Below are 19,981 nucleotides of genomic sequence, written 5' to 3'. Positions count from 1 at the left end.
GTATAGCATGTCGTCCAAAAACGTCAGAGTTTAGCCTTTGGTCTAAAAACGTCATAGTATAGCCTTTGGTCTAAAACGTCATAGTATAGCATGTCGCTCAAAAAACGTCATAGTATAGCATGTCGCTCAAAAAACGTCATAGTATAGCATGTCGCTCTAAAAACGTCATAGTATAGCATGTCGCTCTAAAAACGTCATAGTATAGCATGTCGCTCTAAAAACGTCATAGTATAGCCTTTGGTCCACAAAACGTTGTTTTGTCCCAGCTGTCTGAAGTAGGTGAGGAGCAACACAAAACAGTCCAAACGCTGGTTTCCAGAGGGTTAGACGAGTATTTATTTGAAAGAGTAAGTTTACAACAACACAACATGTGAGGGGGTTAAAAGCAAATGGGTGTTAGTAAAATAAAAATAAACAGAACTAAAAGTGAACTTCATGTTGACATTGATGGGCATTCCAACCAGGAACAAAGTAAAAGATAATCAATACGAAAAAAAAACTCTTCCTGTTCACCTCTTAAAACCCAAAAACACACCGCAGTAGCACCCTAAACTAAAACTACCAATGGGTTCCCTGTTTTCCTTTCTGAACAATTCAAAGGTCCCTCTCTATCTCCCCACACATCCACCAACCACTGGAACACATCTCCAAAGTTCTGCCGGCCAGCTCAGCTTCCCCTCAGAAGAAGTGCCGCCACCTGCCAGATGAAGGAGCCTTTTGAGAGGCAGCTGGCATCGTGATTGGACTGTACTTTGGTCTGTTCCAATCCAGCTTCAGCTCCAGAGACGGCAGGCGGGACGAGTCAACGGAGGCCGGGTGGACGAAGGCATGCAGCTGAGTACAATCCAGAAAACAACAGAGGAGGAGCAGCCCCAGGGCCAGAACAGAGTAGCATCGTATGTCTCTTAGAAAACATCATAGTATAGCCTTTGGTATGAAAAAACGCCATCATATACATCGTATATTGTACAAATAACAAGTCAAAGGAAAGAGACATACATTGTAGAATTGTAGTAATTGTGGGCTGACTGATTTACTGATTATCAGTATTTTATTTTTTACTGATTTACGGTAATAAATACATTTAAAAAGGTGCTACTTTGGCTCTGAACCTTTATCTACCTGTGGTCGCTCTGTCTTCTGGAGTGATTTGATTGGTTATACGTCACGAATAAAACTCCTTTAACTTAACATCTGTAAACAAAACAAAAACGTATCAACAAAGTTTTCTGTTAGAGTTTGTGTTCTTCTAAGTTTAACTCCAAGATTTTAAATACTTTCATTTACTGCAAATGAATATCTACTCCAAATGTCTCACTAATAATCATTATCAGCCTTAAAAACCCACAAAACACCCCTTATACTCGACCACACTTAGTACAGTCCGGTTCCCCCTTCTATAAATCTGCTTGGAATCTTCCACTTCCTGTTTGTCAAAGTGGCCTTCTACCTGGACAGGTTTTGTTGGAGCTCATGCAACAAACATTTTGGGTAACTGCACTTTAATATGGATGGATGACACTGAATTAGAGTCTGTTTTAATGAGACTGAGTTAAGATGTGTAGCTCTGTCATTAAATAGGAAATTATTTCTCAGAATTCACAGAGAAAAGTCTGAAATGTTTGCTAGGTTAGCGTCCCACATGTTCTTTGGCTCAGCTAAAGCTAACTCTCTCCAACTTCTGGATCTCTTGAGTTGCTTGTTGTTAAAATATCTTGCTGTAGGTGCTGAAGCTCAGAAAGTCTGAGGTGTTTGTTCAAAATAAGCTCATTCTCAAGTCTTATCTGAACTGTCCTCTTTTGTTTTAACTTTCCCTAAACTTAGGAGTTAATGAAAGAGCAGCACATCCAGACTCGCTCTCATTTATGTAGAGATTAAACTTCAGTGTCATTCATTGATGTTAAAGTGCAGTTTTTCAAATGTTTGTTGCACATGCTCCCGACCAAACCAGTCCAGGTGGAAGACGATGTGAAGAGAAAGCTCCAGAGGATGAATATCACACATTTACGTTGGAAATAAATGTCCTTTAATTTGACATTGTCATGCAAATGATGTTCAAATCTTTGAGTGTTTTGTTGATGTTGGTTTCTAAATGTTTTTTGACACTCGGCCCCAAAGATTAAAACCTTCTACGGCTCACAAGCTGCAACAATTCACACGTTATCAACTATCTTTCTGACTAAACTAAGATAAAAAGTGAATAACTGCCTGATTCCTGCATCATGAATGTCAATCTTTTTGTTTTTTGTGACAGTAAACTGAATATATTTGGGTTTGACATTTTATAAACCAAAAAAAGAAATGAATTACTGGAGAAAACAATCAACAGATTAATGGTCAAAGAAAATGTGTTTTCCAACATATATGGCGGAATTACTCCAACATTACAAGATACATTCAATTTTATTTATATAACGCCAATTACAGGTCAAATTGTCTCAAGACGTTTTCTTTTTATATTTTTTGTCATATTTAAAATATGACAATGTAAGAAATTTAAACCTCTTGACTAATCCAGTTATTTGGTTTTTAAGAGACTAATCAACAATTAAAATAACTTTCTCCACTAAAACTAATAAACATGAGGTCAAATAGAAGGAACAGTTTTAAATACTGCAGTCCCACGATGACAAGTTTCTCAACAAAAGCTAAATCTGCTGGTGGATTCCATTGAAGTCCTAATAAAGGATAATAAAGTGTGATACTAAAGGTTTGTGGTGCTAAAAATCTCCAAGTAAAGATATGAAGTTGAACATGTGGATGGAGGTTGATAAAAGTTGACATCCCTTCATTTCTCTGGAGCGACTCCATGGATTTCATGGATGGTGGTTAAAGACCTGCTCTGCTAGTGGTCTTCCTTCTAGTCGCTGTAAAAAGTCAGTCCATCCTGGCCGACTTCAACACCTCTTCATGACAACTTGTTCTGCCTCTGACCTGGTGGAATCTCCAGAAACTGGGGAAAACCTGTGGCGACTCGAAGAACTCGTGGAGACTCGAAGAACTCGACGGGCGGGGGAAGGTGTGGTGGGCGGTGGGGGGAGGCGGGGGAGTAGAGGGGGGAGGCCGCCACCCACCTCCCCGCCTACTCTCCGCCCTGACTCCACCCAGACTCCGCCTTGGCTCCACCCATGTGGTGACTTCAGCAACTACGATGACAAAGGGACGACGAAATTATGTTATTTTATCTGATCTGTAGCTCAGTGAGTTAAGGATTTGCCTATGGAGCGGCAGGTCGCTGGTTCAAGACCAGACCCTTCTTAAACTTTATCAAAATCCTGACAAAGACAAACAAAGAAAACTGCCGCTGGCGGGTCTCGATCCTGCGACCCTCCGCTTGGGAGTCTTCTTCTTATCCCCCCTGAGCTACTCGCTCAGATACAAATTCTTCCTTTTTTTGCGCATTTATCATCTATTTTTTGTTGTTTTCGAGTTTTTTTTAAACTCGAGTCTCGTCTCGACCGTTTTTCTCAGGAGGTTGGACTTCAGCCTTTGTGCTGGAGGGTGGAACCCTCATTTCCAAGACTTTCCAAAGCCTCCACACCTCCCGAGTCCTCAGGACCTGAGCTTTCACAGTCTGAGGGCTGAAATTTTCTAAGTCCCACAGTAGTTCTCTGTTAGATTGAACTTTCAGGACAGTCCAAGGACTGATATCTTCTAAGTCCCACAGTAGTTCTCTGTTAGTTTGAACCTTCAGACAGTCTGAGGACTGAAATTTTCTAAGTTCCTGAGTAGTTCTCTGTTAGTTTGAACCTTCAGACAGTCTGAGGACTGAAATCTTAGAAGTTCTTGAGTAGTTCTCTGTTAGTTTGAACCTTTAGACAGTCTGAGGACTGAAGTTTTTAAAGTTTCTCAGTACTTCTCTGTTAGTTTGAACTTTCTGGTTAACAGAAGCCTTAAAACTTGTGACCATGAGTCTTGATTTCACATTTAGACCATCAATCTGAGTTCTTGTCAGACCTTCGCCTGTGGGTTTTTTAGAAATCCTGAACAAACTTTGATTCTCTTCACTGAACAGTAAAGTTTGTGGAGATCAGAAGGTAACATTAGTTTGATCAATGCCTTCAACTACTAGTAGACTTTATCTGGAAAGCAGTTTTCTGAAATGAGTTTAGTAAATCTGTCCACAATCAAACCAAGAACATAGAAAGAGGAAATGTTTGAAGAAACAACTTGTTTTCATTTCAGACTAGAAAACACTTTAAGAACTTTATGTTTTTGCTTTTTGATTGTTTTATTGTCTCTTCTGTTTAATTTGATCTTCTAAAGTTTAACTGGTGTTTTTTCAAATGTTTTGTCTTTAGTTTGATTCTTCTTAAATGTTTAGTTTTGCTCTTTTCTCACCTTTTATTCTTTTCTAATATCTGATTTGATTTCCAAATGTTTTGTCTTTTTAATGTTTAATTGTTATTTTTTCAATTTCCTTTTCTTTCCCAATGTTTAATTTTTAGATTAAATCTTTGTTAAGGTTCTTCTTTTTAAATGTTTTACCACCTTTTAATGTTTAATTTTCTTTTTAAATGCTTCATTGTATTTTCTATTTAATTCCTATTTAAAGTTTTATTGTATTTAAGATTTAATTTTCTAATTAAATATTTAATTTTTTAATTAAATGTTTTGTGTTTTTAAAGGTTTAATAATGTAATTAAATGTTTTGTATTTTTAAATGTTTAATTATCTAAAATATTTCATCTTTAATGTTTAATATTTTTGTTTAAAACATTTTGTTTAATTTCCTAATTACATGTTTTGTATCTTGTTTGATTATTTAATTGTATTTAATGTTTAATTTTCTTTTTCAAAGTTTTATTGTATTCATTTTCTTTTCAAAGTTTTTTGTATTAAATGCTTTTTTCCTTTGTTTTAATTGCTTTTTTAATGTAGTTTATTTCTTTAATCTTTTTTTCTGTCAAGATTTTAACGCCGACCTTAAAAATGAAGCAAACCCTTAAATCACAATGAAATTTCTTCTGTTGTCACAATCATGAGTTAGTCAATTATTCAGTTTATCAATTCAGCTTTATTTGTTTAGCACCTTTCACACAGATGACAAAACTAAACAAGCAAAGAGAAAAAACTATGATTAAAACTATGATTAAAACTCAAAAACATATTTAAAAAATAGATTTAACATGGTAATAAAATATGTTGTGTCCAGGGGATGGAGGGAGTTTATTGAAGTCTTCTTGGGCTCACATGGTAAATCATTTAAAATATAAACTTGATATTCAGTCTAAGGAAACTGCAGAGCGACAGAAGAACCAACAATATCTCCTGTTTTCTCCTTTAATGAGTCGACTCTTCTTGTGCTTTCAGACCAAAGAACTACAGACTCTTCACAGCCTGCTCAAACTCTTGGTACAGGACCTCACCACACGGGTAAAGAAGGTTTCCTTCTCATTTCTACTCTGAAGCTCACCTTCTCCTGCTCAAACTGCTGACAAATGTTTCTGCTGCTCTAAAATCTGCTCTCCAGAACTTCCTAAAAACTCTCAGTCTCTTCTGCTGCAGGCTGCTTTGTAGAACTGTTGCAGAAAACCTCACTAAACCACATGGAGGGGCCTCAAGATAGTCATCCAAATGAAACCATACAAAAACCAAACTAGCACAACCCAAACGCTAAAGTCTCCTGCAGCCTACCAGAGAACCTCTGAGAACAGAGAATCAGGACAGGAACTCTTACCTTCTGGACAACCAAGAATACAGAATGTGTCTGACCAAAAACCTCGAAAGACTCACTACAGCCAAGATAAAGACACAACTCAGCTGCAGCAAATCCACTAATCACTGCACACATTAGCACCATGTGCTAACTGTGGCTAAAGAACCACATTTACCAAGACAACTATCCAGTACAAAGCCCTAAAACACTCCAAGAAACACATTAAAGACAATTTTACTGCTGGAAGCTGCAAGCCAACGCCTAAAGAACAAACTAAAGCAATGGAGCCAAACCCGGTTCAGTGGTGAAGAGCAGAGGAAATGTTTGACTGCTGCTAAATAAAGCAGGAAGACACTGAGCTGCTCAGGTGTTCCTGATAACACCAAGCAGCCACCTGGACAGCCAATAGGAACACAGCTTACTGGAAGTCCAGAGGGCTGGGTTAGTGAAGGAAATTTAGTTTAAAGTTGAAGCAGAAAGTTAACAAAGAAAGTTGAAAACCACCTTCTGATCCCTGAAATCTCTGAGTTTTCACACAAAGAACACCTGAACATGTCAAACTGGTTCCATAGTAGAACCATCATTGTAAAAACGTCATAGTATGGTGTGTTGCTCAAAAAACATTAGGACCTGGCTGTCTAGGGTCGCCGAGGAGCAACACAAAAACAGGACAAACGCTGGTTTCCAGGGGGTTAGGAGGCTATTTATTTGAAAGAGTAAGTTTACAACAACACAACATGTGAGCAGAAAAATCACAAAGTCTGTCTTTAGTTCAGCTGAAAATTACGGTGGCCGCGAGGTGCAAACCAAATTTACATAATGCAAAACACTCTTACAACCTCCAAGACAAATTTACAAGCGACAAAACACTTTTACCTCTCGGCCACCGTAGAAAAAATTAGTTTTTGTCTTTTTTATTGACCAAACTTTTCAGGAAGTAGATGAAGAATAATTAAAGCTCTCATGTAGAAGTCCAACTTATTTTGGATCCTTGTGGAGAGTTTAATCTTAGAGTTTGTAAAGCTGTTGAGTTTTAGAGTCACATGGATTGTTTTGACATTTAATAACCGAGTCCAGAAATAAAATTACAGTTGTGGATTTCTGTCATTTAGTCTGGACTAAACAAATAACAGCAGCTTAAATCTCAAACGTCATTATGAGGAGTCTGGATTGAGGTTTCTCACTTGTTAATGATCAAAACATGAAATTTAGGTTGATTTAAAGGAATATTCCACCTTAAATCTTTGCATGTTGACCTAAAAGGTTGGTTTCAGGGAGTATTCCACCTACAAGGTCCTCACACATCGACCTTAATGGTATATTCCACCTAAAATTCACTACAGTAGACCTTGGAGGTTGGTCTGATGGTATATTCCACCCAACATCCTTGAACATTAACTTAAAAAGTTCGTTCAAAGGAATATTCCACCTAAAAGCCTTCAATGTAGACCAAAAAATCTTGGTATGAAGGAGTATTCCACCTTAAATGTAGACCTAAAGGATGGTTTGGAGTAATATTCTACTCTAAAATCTTCCAATGTAGACCTAAAAGGTTTATCTGATGGAATATTATACCCAACATCCAGGAACATTTACGGTACCTAAAAGGTTGGTTTAATGGTATATTCCCAGAAGAACCCTTGAACATTGGGCTTAATGGTATATTCCACCCAAAATACCAAGAAGTCAGTGTCAAGGAAACGTAGACCTAAAAGGATTGTTTAAAGGAATATTTAAATTTTTATTTTCATTATTTAATAATCTGATATCAGTCAGAACCCTGGCAAACTTATTTTCATCAGTTTTTTTTAGTGGAAGTCACAAATAAAGGAGCTCTTGGTTTTTCCCGGTGTTAGTGAGTCAAAAGCTGCTGTTTCAACACAGACACGTTCACATGCATCCACAAACCTCTCAGCAATCAAACACCCACAGACAGGAGGCCGGCTGGACCGAGGCTCGGCGGCATCCTCAGACCCACGAGTCGGGGAGTCGCTGAACTTGTTGGTCCGGTTTGAAGGCCTCCGTGTGGTCCAGTAGAAGTCCACGTAGTCGGTGTTGGCTTTGAACCGCAGCGACTGGCCTCCATCAGGTGGACCGGCTCGTCCTCGTAGGGCTCCTCCTGTAGCCTTGAGGGGACCACAGGAACATTCAGTAGCTGTTGGAGTTCTTCCTGTCAGGCTCGTGGTAGAACGGCTCTGAAGAATCTTGTACTTGTCTTATCTGGAACAATCTAACAGCCTAAACTGTTAACAGCGGTGTAAAGAAGCAAACACACAGGCATAGATTAGAACTCAAACTAGATTTATTTTAGAAAACAAATCAGCTTAGAAGCATTTGTTCACACATGTGGCTGAATAGGAGGCCGTCCAATCAGATTTGAGGTCTTCACTCTGTAGGTTGTTTGTTTGGTGAGACTCTTGGACCTCCATCAGCTGACATGGATGTTTGATGGTCTTCCTCTCTAGTGCCAGATGATTCATCCATGAATTCAGCAGCTACAGACTGAAATGAAGCTCATGCTGCCGTTATTGAATTCCTGTTCCAGATCAAATGTTCAGAGCTCACCTTGAATGCAGCCGTCTGCTGTCTGATAATTTTCCTCATTGTAGTCTTCAATAAAGTCTTTTCCTCATGTCAGGATGTGGTGAGACTCTTTCTCAGTCGCTGCAGACGTCCCTCATTGTGCATCTCCAGAGAAGAAACAGAAAAACTGGTCACTGCTTCAGCATCACAAATGCTCTCCAGCATTGAGAGTGTTTTAGGAATTCGTTCATTGTGTTGTGAACTTTGAAGGAGCAGAAACTTTACAACTGCCAAAGATATGAGCTCCAATTCTGGATGTTTTAGGAAATTAAGTTCATCAAATGAACACTTGATTTTTGCTGATAACTCTCATTAAATTACTGAAGAAATCTAACATAAAAACCTGTAAACTCTCAGGCAGCTTTTGTTAAAGTTTGTCTATAATTCTATCATCATGTTCTGGAACCAGGACTCTGCAGAAGTTCCTTCAATCAGATACTTGTGTGTTTCTCTATTTCAGGCCTCATGTTTGAACATACAGCAGAGGATTAGAAAGGAGTGATTTTAATGTTTAAATCAGTAAAGTAAATGTTTGGAGTAAAAATGATTAAAATCTAGATAGATTTGTGTCAAATAATATTGTAGAGTCTCACTTAAATATATCCAAATGAGTTCAGTGTATTTACATTTTATAGAATATTTGATTTCTTAATCTCAATACTGTAGGGTCTGACCCTAAATATTGTAATAATGATGTCAATTTAAATAATATTTTAGTGCAGAGTCATAAACGTTAATCAGCTAAACTTACATAATATCACTGTACAATCTTAACCTGAACATTCATATTATTGAGGAAAATTTACATAAATCATGATATTCTAGAGTCTTAACTGGAATATTTCTAACATTAATCTTTTTGTATTGTGCTGATAAACAACAATAACCTGACTTTCAGATAATATTTGTTGTCTGTGATTGAGACTAAATTCCTCCACATTCTGGAACTGGACTGCATTTCCCAAAATGGAAACATGGACAGAATTTAACACTCATGTATCCATGGCAACGCTAATGTTTCTGCTTCTTACCAAAGTTCACAACACAAGTAAAGATTTTAATGTAAAACTTCAGGGATGACTGCTAACCATAAGTATTGTGATCAATACTTCATGATCAATATCAGGACAGATGTTACAACTCCAGCTGTTCCATTAGACTGCAGTTATTAACAGAGAAATTAAAACATCACATTCCTCATAAAAACTAGATGGGACTTTTATTAAATAAAGTGTTGGTGAATAAACAGTGTAAAAAGTGCAAAGCAGCTCCACTAAATCAGGAGATGTGAGACTTCCACAGCATGGATCACCATCTGCTGTGTTGATTCATAGCTGAATGTCAGAATGAACTGAGCTAGAAAAGCTGCTTTGAGCTGCAACATTACGGTCTGACAATCCAACACCATCACAGTTTTCATCTGGTTGTTTTGCTCCAACATGCTGTGAAGTTCAGTTTTTACCTGAATCAATACAGAGATTCTAATTTCAACCAAGACTGGAATAAAAATTAGAATGTTATGAGGTTATTAATGCAACTAAATCCTTTCAGATGGAAGGATTTACTTCTAAGTTCTAATTCAAGTTTCAGTTGGAGCTCATTGCATTCACAAAGAAAAACAGCGATACCTTCATAGCAACATTTAATAAACCTAAAGCTTCCCTGTTGGCTCATTGGTGGAGTTTGTTACTGAGCATCTGAACCTTAAATACAGTGAGACGACCATCTTCAGTCCAGGCCAGTCAGAGAACTTCAAGACCTTCCATCAGCTGGACCAGATGTGGCATCATCTCCCTCTGAACATCTGGATGACAGGAGAAAAGACAGAAATCAAACACAGATCACAGAAATACAATTTATTCACTTTCATTATTTTATAAAAGTAGCATGAACTTTAATAAAACTTGACATCAGTAATGAAAGTAAAAGTTTTTATCTCGTGTTGAAGCTAAATTTAAAGTAAATTTCAATGACAGTTTATCCTGAGAGGAGTGAGAATGGAGCTTTTCTTTCCTTTTTAGAATATTCCCTCAAAATATTCTGTTTATTATTGGCATTTTTCTTTACTTACTTATTTTTAGACACCTCAGACTGATGCACTTTGCTGGTTTGCAGATAATTTCATGTACAATGACAATAAAGATCTTCTATTATAAGATATTTTGCTATAACTAGAACTGCAAACCTTCTCAACCATCTCTCAGTCTGCAAAATTCCAACTGCAACAAAGAATTATCTGATGCACTTATTATTATAATCTTCACTGAACCAGTCCTGGAATTAATAAAAATCTGTATATGGATATGATTTTCTCTGATGGGACCACTATGGAAGCCGTAGTAATTATTAACTATCCTTTCAAGGGAAAGATTAGGTCTTCTTCAGGTGGATAAAAAAATGCTCTCCCTTTAAAAAAACAAAAAAAACAAACTGCATACAATAAAGTAAATCTCTTCTGCACTGCACACATACTCCACTTTTGTATAACTCTGGATGTCAGAGTAAAGGCAGACAGATCCACCAATCAGCCACAACATTCTGACCACTGACAGCTGAAGAGAACAACATCCATCATCTTGTCCTAATGCAACTTTCTGTTGGGAAACCTTGACATTCATGTGGATGTTTGACATGTACCACCACCTAAACACTGCAGGACAAACAACCCCCTAGTCTCCATGGCAACAGCAGTCCTTGATGCCAGCTGCCTCCCTGCTCAGGAGTGGTCCGAGGAACACGACAGAGCTAAGCTGTTCACCTGGGTTCCACACTCCCCACATCCAGATCTGATTGAGCATCTGTGGGATGGTCCAGGATCAGCCTGGTCTAGGTAGGACCCACCCTGCAACCCACAGGACCCACAGAATCCACAGGATCCCCAGAGGTTCTGATGAACCACTGGGTCAGAGGAGTTTTAGCAGCATAAAGGGACCAACACAGTATTAGTCAGGTGGTCAGAATGTTATACTGTTATATTGTCATGCTGATTATATGATCAGTAAATGTTACCATCAATTATAACGTCCACATTGATCAGGAAAAAAAAAACTATAAGTTCATTCAGAAACTGTGGGGTTAAACCTGAAAACACAGACCTCAACAGCAGTTTGTTTCAAAGCAGAACACCAGTCGGTTTTCACTAAAGAAACTTTCAGAGCAACAATTAAATGACAGTTTTGTTCTCAATAAGTTCACAGAGTCACAGTCAGCCAAAATAATGTATACACATATCAGGAAAAGATTTTTTTTTAATAGATATTTCATTTGCATAAGTTCTTCTACATATATAGATACATCTTTCAAAGTTTGATCAAAGTACAATAACTCTGTCCTCTTGTACGATGTTTTCCCAACAGATGGCATTACCCTCATGAATGGAGCATCAACAAGTGACGTCTACAACAGAACAGAAATGTCTGGAAGCCAGTGGCCACCACTTTGAGCACCTCTTGTAATTGTAGAGGCCAAAGATAACTTTTATTAATCTCGTGATGTCTGAATAAATTTGGTATTGAAATATTTATGCAAGTTTTTCTTTTCCTGATGTGTGTAAACATTATTTTGGCTGACTCTGTATAATGGGTTTCTGACAGGTCACCAGGCAACATCTTTTTATAATAATGACAAACATACCTGCATTCTACAGGAGTGATTTTCCTCATGTGCAGGTAAAGATGTGTGAGGAGCTTAGAGATGACAGGAGCAGGAGTCATCCTCACTGATTCAGCTTCCACCTAGAAACAGAAAGACCACAAACAAACACACTGATATACTCTCAAACGTTCAACCTCACAGCCTCAAAATATCTGTTTAGGAAGTGTTGTGTTTCTAAATTCTGCTGAAAGCATTGACAGACATTCTCTTACAAGGTTGTGTAAAAAGCAGCTTGTCCTCTGAGCTACTGAGAAATCTTCCTGAGCAAAGTTTCTACGTGTAAATCAGCTCAACAAAAACTAAAGCCTCAGTCAGAGATAACAGGTATCGCAAATTATAAACGACTTTCTTTGTTAACTCAGACTTTCTGCTTCAACCTCACATAAAAAGGGGGGTTTAACTCGTCAGGTGACTGAAAATGAACGGCTTGTGCAGTTCTAGATCCAAAAATAGGATGTTTCATCTCATGTTTTACTACAAACACATGCAATAATAAATAAATACAATGGCTGGTTGTTAGTTTATTCACTGTTAATGTCACTTTATATACTGGATTGAACTTGAGCAGTGGAAGAGAGAAGGAATTTAATGAAATTATGGAGATTCAGAGAGGTAATGTTGCGCAATGTTAAGCACGGTTTAATTCAAACCAGCTGAATGTTAAACTTCAGTGCAGCTGAACGGGTTTCAGTTAACCTTAAAGTAAAATAACTTTTTTGAAAGCTAAAATACACAGCAGAGAAATACAAGTTGAGAAGTTCATTTTAATAATGACGGACACCTGCGGCAGCAACTAACACTGGTGTTCAGCGGTAAGTTAGCCACCTGTGTTAATTAGCCCGCTAGCTAACTTAGCCGCTTAGCTAGCTAACGCGTCCGGACAAACTGCTGAAACACGACAAAACACAACTCTTCACAAGTCGCCGACTTAACGTACAACAAAACAACGCTGCTGGTTAGAAGTATTTATCTTCTTACCGTGTTTTACTCCAAAACAAGGTCAACAGCAGCCAGAGATCCTACCAGTAATGATGCTACGAGATGTGCCGAGGCTTCGAAGCGCGTGCTGAGTAATGGAGGGGGCGTGTCCACGAAGCGCGTATCGAGGGCTTGCTTCATTTAGGGGAGGAGCCAAAAATGATGACGTTCGAAGCCTCGCAAGCCGGTCATACCGCGTGACTGGTTCAGGAAGTGGTTCGCAGTTTGACGTGCAATTCAAAATATAAGGGGCAGCGAAACGCAATGGATTCCCCGTTCACAGTTCTTGGATTTTTACCTGCTGTATCTTTGCATTCAATCAGTTTGAGACTCTTTTTTTATAGAACCAGCCAGAAAGAGAAGATTCTCCCCTGTCTGGGAATAAAGTAGGCACATAACAAGTGAAGTGTAATATGTATAACTGTGACAACACCACTAGTGATGGCTGATCGAGGCTTTGTTGAAGCTTCGACACTTCATTCAAAACATGGTTCATTACTCGAGGCCTCAATGACACACAGTGCTCGAGTAGGACATCTAGTGGTCAATAATATGAAGTGCAATCAAGACGTGGTCGTTGGTTCATGGATTGTTTTGGATTTGATTCGCCATGCGCACATTCCTGTTTGACTACACTAGATGATTGTATGGGTTGTAGTGGACACAAAAATAATATTACTAGTAATAATAATGACAATAACTATTGAAGAGCACGTTTCTTATTTCCCATGTTTGTCTGTATCCCTATATACTCTTTGCTTATATTCTGTGTTATGAAAAATTTAAACGGTGCTGCTACATTCATGAGATGCTCTACAAATACAGACTGATGTCATTTTCACATGGGGCTGGTGCAAATAAAGATTTTATGGATTATTATGGATTTTGGCAAAGTATGTCTTGGGGTTTATTGGTAAAGAGGTCAGTAAAGAGGGTGTGCTTATGTAACTGGTTATGAGGTTTTACTGAGAAATAATTTATCAACAGTTTTGGGACCACTGTTCCCTCTAAGCTGCGCGCGATACTTTTTTTATTTTTTTTGCGCATTTATCATCTATTTTTTTGCCATTTTCGAGTTTTTTTTAACTTGAGTCTCGACTCGACCGTTTTTCTCAGGAGGTTGGACTTTAGCCTTTGTGCTAGAGGGTTGAACCCTCAGTTCCAAGACTTTCAAAGCCTCCAGACCTCCCGAGTCCTCAGGAGTCCCACAGTAGTTCTCTGTTAGATTGACCTTCCAGACAGTCCAAGGACTGATATCTTCTAAGTTCCTGAGTAGTTCTCTGTTAGTTTGAACCTTCACACAGTCTGAGGACTGAAATCTTAAAAGTTCTTGAGTAGTTCTCTGTTAGTTTGAACCTTCAGACAGTCTGTTAATGTTTCGATTAAATCTTTAAGGTTTTTCTTTTTAAATGTTTTACCACCTTTTAATGTTTAATTTTCTTTTTAAATCCTGCATTGTATTTTCAGTGTAATTCCTATTTGAACTTTTATTGTCTTTAAGATATAATTTTCTAATTAAACATTTCATTTTTTAATTAAATGTTTTGTCTTTTTTGGCCTTTTACTGGATAGGTGTAGTGAGAGACAGAAAACAGGGGAGAAGAGTCAGCGGAAGACTTTCGGCAAAGGGTCACTAGCGGGACTCGAACCCGGGACGGTGCGTCGGGGACCTGCCTCTGTACATGGGTCACCCGCTTAACCCGTTGAGCTATATGGGTACCCACGTTTTGCCTTTTTAAGGGTTTAATAATCTGATTAAATGTTTTGCATTTTTAAAACTGTTTAACATTCTTCTTGTTTGATTGTATTTTTTTAAATGTTTAATGATGGAAAATACTTTATCTGTAATTTCTAATATTTGTATTTTAAAAATTTTGTTTAATTTCATAATGACATGTATTGTATCGTGTTGAATGATCTCATTCCATATTTTGTCTGTTTAATAGAGGTAAACATTAAATTACATTAAATTCTATTAAACAGACAAAATATGGAATGAGATCATTCAACACGATACAATACATGTCATTATGAAATTAAACAAAATTTTTAAAATACAAATATTAGAAATTACAGATAAAGTATTTTCCATCATTAAACATTTAAAAAAATACAATCAAACAAGAAGAATGTTAAACAGTTTTAAAAATGCAAAACATTTAATCAGATTATTAAACCCTTAAAAAGACAAAACATTTAATTAAAAAATTAAATGTTTAATTGGAAAATTACATCATAAAGACAATAAAACTTCAAATAGGAATTAAACAGAAAATACAATGAAGCATTTAAAAAGAAAACTAAACATTAAAAGGTGGTATATGTACATATAATTTAATAGTATTTAATGTTTAACTCTATTAAACAGACAAAATATTGAATTAGATAATTCAACAACATACGTCATTATGAAATTAAACAAAATTTTTAAAATACAAATATTAAAAATTACAGATAAAATATTTTCCATAATTAAACATTTAAAAAATAAAATTAAACAAGATTATTAAACATTTTTAAAAATGCAAAACATTTAATTAGATTATTAAACCTTTAAAAAGACAAAACATTTAATTAAAAAATTAAATGTTTAATTAGAAAATTACATCTTAAATTTCTTAAAGCTTTTTAAACAATAAAACTTTTAAAAAGTTTTATTGTATTAATTTTTTTTGTTTGATTTAATTTCTTTTTGTTATGTAGTTTATTTCTTTAATCTTCTTTTTCTGTCAAGATTTTAACCCCAACCTTAAAAATGAAATAAACCCATAAATCACAATGAAAATACTTCTGTTGTCACAATCATGAGTTAGTCAATTATTCAGTTCATCAATTCAACTTTATTTGTTTAGCACCTTTTACACAGATGACAAAACTAAACAAGCAAAGAGAAAAAACTATGATTAAAACTCAAAAACATAAAAAAAACAAAAAAACATTTAACATGGTAATAAAAATATGTTGTGTCCAGGGGATGGAGGGAGTTTATTGAAGTGTTCTTGGGCTCACATGGGAAATCATTTAAAATATAAACTTGATATTCAGTCTAAGGAAACTGCAGAGCGACAGAAGAACCAACAATATCTCCTGTTTTCTCCTTTAATGAGTCGACTCTTCTTGTGCTTTCAGACCAAAGAACTACAGACTCTTCACAGCCTGCTCAAACTCTTGGTACAGGACCTCACCACACGGGTCAAGAAGGTTCCCTTCTAATTTCTACTCTGAAGCTCACCTTCTCCTGCTCAAACTACTGACAAATGTTTCTGCTGCTCTAAAGTCTGGTCTCCAGAACTTCCTAAAAACTCTCAAAGGCTCTTCTGCTGCAGGTTGCTTTGTAGAACTCTTCCAGAAAACCTCACTAAACCACATGGAGGGGCCTCAAGATAGTCGTCCAAATGAAACCGTACAAAAACCAAACTAGCACAACCCAAACACTAAAGTCTCCTGCAGCCTACCAGAGAACCTCTGAGAACAGAGAATCAGGACAGGAACTCTTACCTTCTGGACAACCAACACTGGTTCTCAAACAAGAATACAGAATGTGTCTGACCAAAAACCTCTAAAGACTCACTACAGCCAAGATAAAGACACAACTCAGCTGTACCAAATCCACTAATTACTGCACACATTAGCACCATGTGCTAACTGTGGCTAAAGAACCACATTTACCAAGACAACTATCCAGTACAAAGCCCTAAAACACACCAAGAAACACATTAAAGACGATTTTACTGCTGGAAGCTGCAAGCCAATGCCTTAAAAACAAACTAAAGCAATGGAGCCAAACCCAGTTCTGTGGTGAAGAGAAGCAGAGGAAATGTTTGTCTGCAGCTAAATAAAGCAGGAAGACACTGAGCTGCTCAGGTGTTCCTGATAACACCAAGCAGCCACCTGGACAGCCAATAGGAACACAGCTTACTGGAAGTCCAGAGGGCTGGGTTAGTGAAGTAAATTTAGTTTAAAGTTGAAGCAGAAAGTTAACAAAGAAAGTTGAAAACCACCTTCTGATACCTGAAATCTCTGAGTTTTCACACAAAGAACGCCTGAACATGTCAAATTGGTTCCATAGTAGAACCGTCATTGTAAAAACGTCATAGTATGGTGTGTTGCTCAAAAAACATTAGGACCCGGCTGTCAGGGGACAAACATGTAAGAAACATGAGAACAGAGAGAATCCAACCAGTAGGTCACAGTTTATCATCCCCCAGTCATCTCCTGAAGTCCATATGGTGAGAGACATCAGTATCTGGTTGTTAATTTACCAGAGGATGCTTATAATCATGCTGATGTGGTCTGTACTCTACAGTATTTTAGTGACTCAATAAATGCCTAAGTTGTTTTTTTTTTAATGCTTTTCAGTTATTAATAAAGATTTAACAGCCTATATGTAATCAATAAATGGCCTTTGTCTATCTTAAGAAAAACTCACTCAGAACTCTGATATGTTGACAGTACTAAATAAATCAATAAATACATGCATACACACAAAAATAAGTTAATACATTAACTGTGTTAAGATAAGATTTAGATTTTTTTTTAAAAAGTTGTTTATGTTTTTGCAGAATCCAGTATTACTCACTGGTTGGTCATTACATTTTGTTAGTTTGATTTCACTGTTTAAAATGATGCCACCTCTTTTCAGACAGAACCTGTGATAATAAAACAATACAAAATTTTTAGTTCCGTGTTAATAAAGCACTTAAAGCTTTAAGTATGGCTCAATGCTTTTTTCAAAATTAAATATATCACTCCTTAGGTGGTAGTGGCCCCAAGTTCAGTAAAGTTGGAAAGATATTCACAGATTCGGGCTTCCAGCATCAATAACTCGTTAGATATAGGTTGTCAAAACATAAACAGTGCCTCTTTCCCATTGTTGCAAGGCAGACAATGTGCTAAAACCCAGTTTTATCAAAAGTAGCTGTCTTTCAAGCTACAGGAATAACATTGGTGTCTATGGAGTGAACAGGGTCCGTCTGCAATTTGCAAAACCGCTGCAACAGTAAAGAGAGACAAATATTCAATAACTTCACTCTTATACATTGTAGTGTCACTAAAATCACTGCAGCCTTCAACTGGCTCCTGTTGACAAAGTGTTTTAACAGAAATGTAAATGCTGTAATTTGATTCTTTTAATGAACCATGTAACTTGAATGGATGTGATGCTGGTGTGACCACAGTGCACACGTCTGATGTTGCTCACAGTGGTCCAAGGGACGCTCAGGGAGTTTGTGTGTTTGCTCAGACTCAGGAAAAATTACAGGGAACATTGTTTGGGACTCAAGCAGTTCCTTCTTTTACTCACTATCTCCCCAGCCTTAGAAAAAAAAAACCTGTTCACATGGCACAGATGAGGCTGAGGTACACAGGAAATGTTTGGCTCCATTGTACAAGTTTGGGTAAACGGTTTTGTGGGTTGCCCAGTAAGCCAGTGGGTCTGCCGTTCTTTCTACAATTGCATTCGCTGTGGTGCTTTGCATTTGCCAGGCTCTACTTGCGTCTTCGTCCAGTAGGCTCCACAGTTGAACTGAAAAATATTGAAGATCATCATCATCATCACCAGAAATGTCAGTCATTCCCTATTCAGAAGAGAAAAAGAATACCTGTGGAAGGTGCTGCTGGTGGTGGAGGACGAGGCTGTGGTGGTGCTTGTGACGTAGATGACTGCTGCTTGGTATTCTTTATGTTAATTGTTGTGCATTCTGTTATTAAACGTTCTTTCACACTGGCTGCCACTCTGATTGGTGAATCCAAAAGTTTTGAACTGCAGAGCCACAAGTGTAGCAACAGTCAGTGAACTGTTCTTTTCTTTGGTTTGTAGTCTGTCAGCTAAGCACCTGACAAGGTTCTGTGCCAGGTGTTGTGGCATGGGGGTGGTGAGTTGGGTATATATATATATATATATATATATATATATATATATATATATATATATATATATATATATATATATATATATATATATATATATATATAATCTATCTATCTATCTATCTATCTATTCTCTACGAAATACGAAATCTGACATACTACTAACTCTCAAAGCAAAAACAAAAGCAAAAAAAAAAAATCTATTCTGCGAAAAACAATTCAAATGAACAACACTAAATAGGGATCTCCTATCCCGGAACACTAGATCCCGCTGAGTGATTCACATAACAAACCAAACCAATCAGGTGATTCGAAGCAGTTGAGTGCTTCAAACGTCACTGAAGTGATTCAAACGTCACGAGTCACGTGACCAAACCACGCCTCGGCACAGTGGCTCGATACGTTTGCTTCATGAGCTACAGCGCATGTGTCGAAGCCTCGGGTATCAGAGGACCATCACTACACACCACACACCGCTTGTTCTAATTTCTTTTTTTCTGGTATTTTAAAAGGTGAAGTGTCTGTTGTGTTCCAAGGAGCTAGAAAAATATTGTCCAAAAAAAGAGAAGTCGCCTGAATCCCAGCACTGTGGAAAAATTTATATTTTTAAGTAAAAACAAATAAAATGTTGTCCCTACTTTTGATTTACAGGTTGTCACTGGTACCACACGCAGTCACAAAACAAGTAGCAAAAGCACAACAAATTTTATTTATATAGCCCTTATTCCAATTAAAAGCATCTAAGCCAGGGGTATTCAACTAAAATTCAAAGAGGTCCAGTCAGAGAAAATGTATTAAAGCAAAGGTCCAGAACATCATAAAGTCTAACTTCAATTAGTGCGATATATGATGATGTAACCTAGAAGTTTTATTAGCGTGTGCATGTAATCAATAACTGACCATCAAATCAAATATATTCAGTACGGTTCAAAAACATTTTGACATTTATTAACAAATAATTTTTGATATAACTGTACATCTTGAAATTAAGTGCAGAACTTGAAAAAATAATGACTAAACAACCCGAGCTTATATACATCTTTAACAATACCTAAATCTCAAAAAATGTAAACAATTGAACACTTTTAATTTTTTTTATCTGTCTTGTTACTCCCCTTATATCCATGCTGCTTAATGGGAGAAGTGAGCTGCAGTTTGTCCTGCCAGTATCTTTTGAATTGTGTATTTTGAATTGGGGTCTGAATGGTGTCAGGGCCATTCTCAAACACATTTGGAGCT

The 19,981-nt window shown here is 37.1% G+C and overlaps 1 long non-coding RNA gene across 1 annotated transcript; it reads right to left on the bottom strand.

Moving 5' to 3' along the window:
- Positions 1–4,998: 4,998 nt before the first annotated feature.
- LOC129347965 (uncharacterized) lies at positions 4,999–12,119 on the bottom strand. The gene is made up of 3 exons (XR_008600335.1): positions 11,876–12,119; positions 8,004–10,046; positions 4,999–7,902 (listed from the first exon to the last, which is right to left on the bottom strand). It is a non-coding gene; the product is annotated as an uncharacterized LOC129347965 (long non-coding RNA).
- Positions 12,120–19,981: the final 7,862 nt, after the last annotated feature.

The sequence above is a fragment of the Amphiprion ocellaris genome, chromosome 22 (assembly GCF_022539595.1).
Source record: "Amphiprion ocellaris isolate individual 3 ecotype Okinawa chromosome 22, ASM2253959v1, whole genome shotgun sequence".
Taxonomy (NCBI): domain Eukaryota; kingdom Metazoa; phylum Chordata; class Actinopteri; family Pomacentridae; genus Amphiprion; species Amphiprion ocellaris.
The sequence above is the reverse complement of the archived record's forward strand: the minus strand, read 5'-3'. Positions and strand labels throughout refer to the sequence as shown.